The following is a 5,421-nucleotide window of genomic DNA, read 5'->3' on the forward strand; positions in this document are numbered from 1 at the left end:
ATTTTTTTTAATTTTAATTTTATTTTATTTTATTTTATTTTTAATTGTTCCACTTCCATTTCTTTTTCTTCCCCTCCAGGCTCCCATTACACTTTTTACACCACCATGTAAAACACCTGTCCTGTTAAAACCAAATTTTATTTTCTTTTCTTTTTCTGCATTGTCATCTTTTCTAAGTAATAAAATGTGTAATGTTGGTTAAAATAACGAGGTAAACTATGTGAAAAATGTGTATTTGATTCTTAGTATTTTTAAGTCCTGAATTTTTTTGACCTATTTTTGGTTTATCTACTCAAGAAGTGATTGTGGCCTTTGCATCCATTGCCCCTTCAAATTCCCAGTGCACTGATAGCAGTGAAACACACAGCATTGTGTTTTTTTCCTCAGTTAAAATACCTGTGCCAGTTCAGTCTGGTGACCTGTAATTCCTGCTGAGTATTAACATGGTGAGGACTGAGGGGCTTGTGGGTGCAGGTTGGAGTGTTACAATGAATTGACCTGAAATGTGTGTTGTTCTGTAAAATAGATCTTGCTAACCACAAGTGTTTATCCTTTTTGTTGATGTTGAAGCCTGGTTGTTTAAATACCTATTGTTCAAAGCTTGGCAGCAGCATTTCTTGTATTGTCTTTTTCAAAAAACAAAGCTGCTTTGGAGAGTGTCAAATTACTTTRATACATGGAGTATCATGGAGCCCCTCTGTGCATATCACTTAYCTCTAGAAGCCCTGTCCAAATGTCAACCAAATTTGGTGAAAAATTGGATATTTTAAGTTGTTTTATGAGGTAGTAACTGAGCAGAACCTAGTCCACAGCAAATTAGATCCCTGGCTTGAAGCCCCYTGGGTCAGAAACGGTACAAACTGAAACTGGATTAACTGGTAGCATCAAGACTTCAAACTGTTGAGTACCTGAGCCAGTGATAGTGGTTGGTTCCTGTTGGCCTATAGAGAGCATCACAGTAGTATGAACCCCAAACAGAGACTTGCTTTTCAGTATGGACTAACATCCCTATTGCAGATTACAGAAAAGCTCTTGGGAAAGTTCGCTTGAGTTGAAGCACAAACTGGTGGCCACGTGGAGGCCTTGTTCCTTTTTAGATATGCTTGTTTTCATCTGGCTTGTCAGAGTGTCTCCAATATTAACAACCAGTTACATAATCAATTACCTGTAAGATGCATTATTTTTATTTCCTTCTCTTCATTCCCCTCTCGCCACCTTCCTTTCTCAGAAGAAAAAGAGTTAATTTGTGCCAGCATTACAAGGAAAGGTGATATGCCCAAGCTTGTTAGTAAGCATGCTTTTGTCTTGTGCCATAGTTCTYAAAGCAGATAACGAATGTTTTCAGTACTGTTTCTGAAAGGATGTAATCGTTTTAGCAGAACTTGGTGACTTCCTGCCTGAGGTTCTGTAAGCTGTTTGGAGTTCTATTTTGGATAAAATCTTAATATTTTCATATGGATTGCTTTGAAGATGGCTTCGAAGAATTTTAATGTGTATGTAACATACAGTTACTTCAAGAGAATAATCTGCTATTTGGAAAAACACTGTTACTTAATAGCAATGTTAAATAAACATAAACAACATTTACAGGATCAGTTGCACTCTTCACCCCCCAAAAAATGATTAAGAAACAGTGTGTTCTCATAGGCTATAAATAACTCATTAAAATTTTTTWAAAAATATACTTGGCCATAGCACAGTTCATGAAACCTGTTCAGAGGGCTTTGATTGAGGCAGAGGGATGCTCTCCAGAAGTTCTGAAATGTAGGTGCTCATTCTTGCTCTTAAAGCCTGTGAGCCCTGCCATCTTCGGGGTAGTTCTGCTGGTGCTGGTGAGACTCCAATATGGAGGAATTCAGCAGTGTGCATCTGGGGAAGGCTTGCCATGAATGGGGAAAGATTGTAGAGGTAACAGTGTGGCTGTTGTGGGGAGCTGGGAAGTAATTCCATTGTTCATCCATGCTCAAGGCACCAAGGGAACAATCCATTCTTACCAGAGTTTTCCTACATAGTGTCCAGTGTTGATGTTAAGCATTTTATTTATTGGACTTTGATTTCACAGTTTCAAATAAACCAGATTTTTAACTTTCTCTTAGGTGTGTGTGTGAATGATTGCCTATCTATCCCCTTCCCCTTGTTAATACATTCAGAGAACTTTATGTGAACGTTTCTTTTAATGCAAAATGGCTGTTGAAATAGGCGAAAGGAAAGTAAGAGAAAATGAGACCTAGAACTTGGATCWAGATGCTTTATGTAGATCTTAGTGCATTATAGTAATTATTGTCTCAAATATTGAAGCTGCATATTTTCCTGGAGAGTCATATTCTTCAATCTTGGTACTAATTTGCTATCCCTAAATGCTTGTGCTCTCATTAAGTTGGTACTGTAGAAATAAAACCAGATGAATTTTGAGATGTAGAAGTGGTGACTGAGAACACAGTATGGTTGTGGTTTTCAAGACAATCAAGGAGCATGTAAACAGCCAAGCTAAAAATCAGTGGCTGTAATTAATTGCTCTAGGTGTCTCTTCTCAGGGGTGAAGTCATTCRGATAGAAAGTGTTTGTCAGGAAAGACGCTGCTGCCCCTGTTGGGGCTACGCATGGGCAGCATGGTAGATACCTCTGTGGCACTTCTCTATGGACAGAGCCTCACACTCCTGGATATGGGAATGGGAAAACAAAGGAAATGCCCTATGCAGTAGACTTGGCAAATACAAGTCCTTGAAGCACATGAAAGGAGATCTGGTCTTCTGTAAAGGAAGCCCAATTGGGAAGAATACTGGTTGCCTTGCAGGATGATTGTGGCAAGTACTTACTTCCACAATGCTTACTTGTGTTTCTGTTGCCCTAAGCCACATGTTCCTCTGGGGCAGTGAGGTCAACTGTCATAGAAATACCYCAAAATCTTGGCAAAAATCTTGAAATACTCAACAATTTGCAATTTGTGTACCCTTTCTATCTGTTTTTTGGAGTCGATGGAAGAGAAACGGTAACTGCCTGGTGGGTGTTACTTGCATAAACTTTTGCGTTGTACTATGTGGTTGAACWTTGTTAGATCTTGTGGTTTTGCTGGAGTATCTGTATCATGTTGAGAAATACAGATTTCTCTTTGGGAAATCTGCAGCCATGAAACCTAAATACAGTGGCATTACTATTAGAAGATGTTTGGCTGGTGAGGCCAGTTCCTTGTTCGCTGTCTGTGGGTGGAAGGTGGATTCTTAAGGAATTAGGAGGACAAAAATTTAAACACGCAGCTTTAGACAAAGGCTTTTTTAAACCTTATTAACAGATTCAGCCAAGGGAGGAGGGATAAGCTGTGCTTGGAAATACTGTGTTGGTGGCAAGTTCTGAGCAGGGCAATAAACCCTTAAGGACTCTTTTTTCCCCCCCTCCTTTTGTCCATACTGGTAAATAAAATGTTTGTTTTTTTTTTTAATTCTGTTTTGTATGATAAATCAACTGCAAGGGAGGAACAGAGTGTTGGGGTCAGACATCCAGTTAAGGCTCAGCCCAGAGGGATCCCTGCCTCAGTTTACCTCCAATTTCYCTTCAACGGGAAGTTGTATCTGTTATGCCCAGACGGTTGCACATCAAGCAAACCAGTGTTACCCTAATTGAAGTGAGGGGCACTGTGCCCTGATGGTCATTTTTGGGGACAGGATGGTTGCATGGTGAGCTGAGACTGAGTCCTGTCCGTGCACCTGGACTTCTCTCCAGGTCCTTCCAGTCCTCTTGTGGAGGCCCCCAATGCCATATTAAAAATGGTCCTGACATCTACTGGTTGTCAGATACGAATGCCCTCATTTGCTTTCTCCTCCTCTTCTGAATTAGGGCATTAGTGCTGGATTTACTGTTATTYGTGGTAATTTCAGATCTGCATGAGACTTTTTTGAACAACCAGGGTTTTCTTAAAAAAAAAAAATTAAAATAGTCACTTCTTTGTTTGCAGGGGCTGAAACCTTGAGAATGTGTCTGTGCATGTACCTGTGTCTGATTTGCCTCTTGAAGTACCCAGTTAAAGGAACTTTATAGATTTCCTGGTGACAAAAATTATCATTGTTCATTTGACTTTTATCATTGTGCAATTTCCATGCCAACCATTTAATACATCCATACATGTCCTTGATGTCAGGTATCCTTCTCAACTGGAGAATTAACATTCTTGGGGCAKCCCTGAGTGTTTTTTGATGGGCATCTGCAGGAGGAAATAAATTTATATAAAGTAAGAGAGATTTAAGCCTGTGCAGTTTTGATCTTGAGAATGAAGTGGCATAGAAAATAGAGCTGCAGTTGTAGAAAAGCATTGGCTTTAAACAAAAACAACCGAAAAATAAAAATCCCGAGGCGGCTGCATTCCTTCTAAATCAAAAGCAGCTGAAATGTAATTTTCCTTGTGCTGTGATGCCACCTGTGGGATTTCTGTGGGGAGTACAGCTCTGGCCGCAGCATTGTAGTTTTTTAATCTTGGGGTTGAATGTTTATTTTAAAACCACAAAAGCATGACGTCCTCCTGAGTCTATCAAAATGTTTCCTACACTGTACTTAGCTATTTCTGTATTGAATTTCAGGGAAGTTGAAATCCTTCTCGGAAACTTTGGTACAATTGCTGTCAGCAATTGCAGACCTGAGCCCAACACCTCATACACTTCCTGTCCACAGAGACATTTCTAAAATGCCTGGTGCGTGCTAGATCTGCCTTGTAAAAAAAGTCGTCAAGGTAATACAATCAATGAAAAATTTTGTGAGTTACTGCAGACATCACAGCAGTGATTCTGAACCTGTGAAACTGATACGTGTTTTGGAGAGCAGAGGATTTCTGTGTTAAAAGATTAGCATTTTGAAGCCATAATGAAGTGCAAACTTCAAAAAATAGATCTGAAACTAATACAATTACTCCTAAAACTCTATAGACAAATGATCTGAGTGTTAAACATACAAAACAGAGTAACAAATACTGTGTTATTGCCTTAAGCCTTTTGCTAACTTGTGTATTTTGGGCAAGATCTTTAACTTCACAACACAGAAAAGACCATAATATATGAGAGAAGATATGTGCTCTTCAGGAATAAGTAATAATACATAGAATGCATTCTCAACTCCCTTGATTCTTTTCAAATACGGAACTATTGTCACTAAACTGTGGGTTGAATTCCCCAAGTAAAACACACAGCTCTTATTCAAGCCAAGAGAGCTGATGGATGTTTAGTAACCACTTTTATCCTGATAGTGACCGTCTGGACAAATTCAGCCCTCTTGCTGGGTGAGTGGCATATTTTTCAAGGGTGTCCAATACCTGCCTGGTGGATGCAGCACAGCACTGTGGGACAGCTGCAGGTAGGTTGGATGCACAAAGTAAAACATTTCAGAGGTATTTATTATTTATTATGATTACATGCAAGAGGATTTTTTTTCAAAATGAGA

Source organism: Malurus melanocephalus, unplaced genomic scaffold (assembly GCF_030028575.1).
Source record: "Malurus melanocephalus ecotype Western Australia unplaced genomic scaffold, MMel_1.1 scaffold_383, whole genome shotgun sequence".
In the NCBI taxonomy this organism is placed as follows: domain Eukaryota; kingdom Metazoa; phylum Chordata; class Aves; order Passeriformes; family Maluridae; genus Malurus; species Malurus melanocephalus.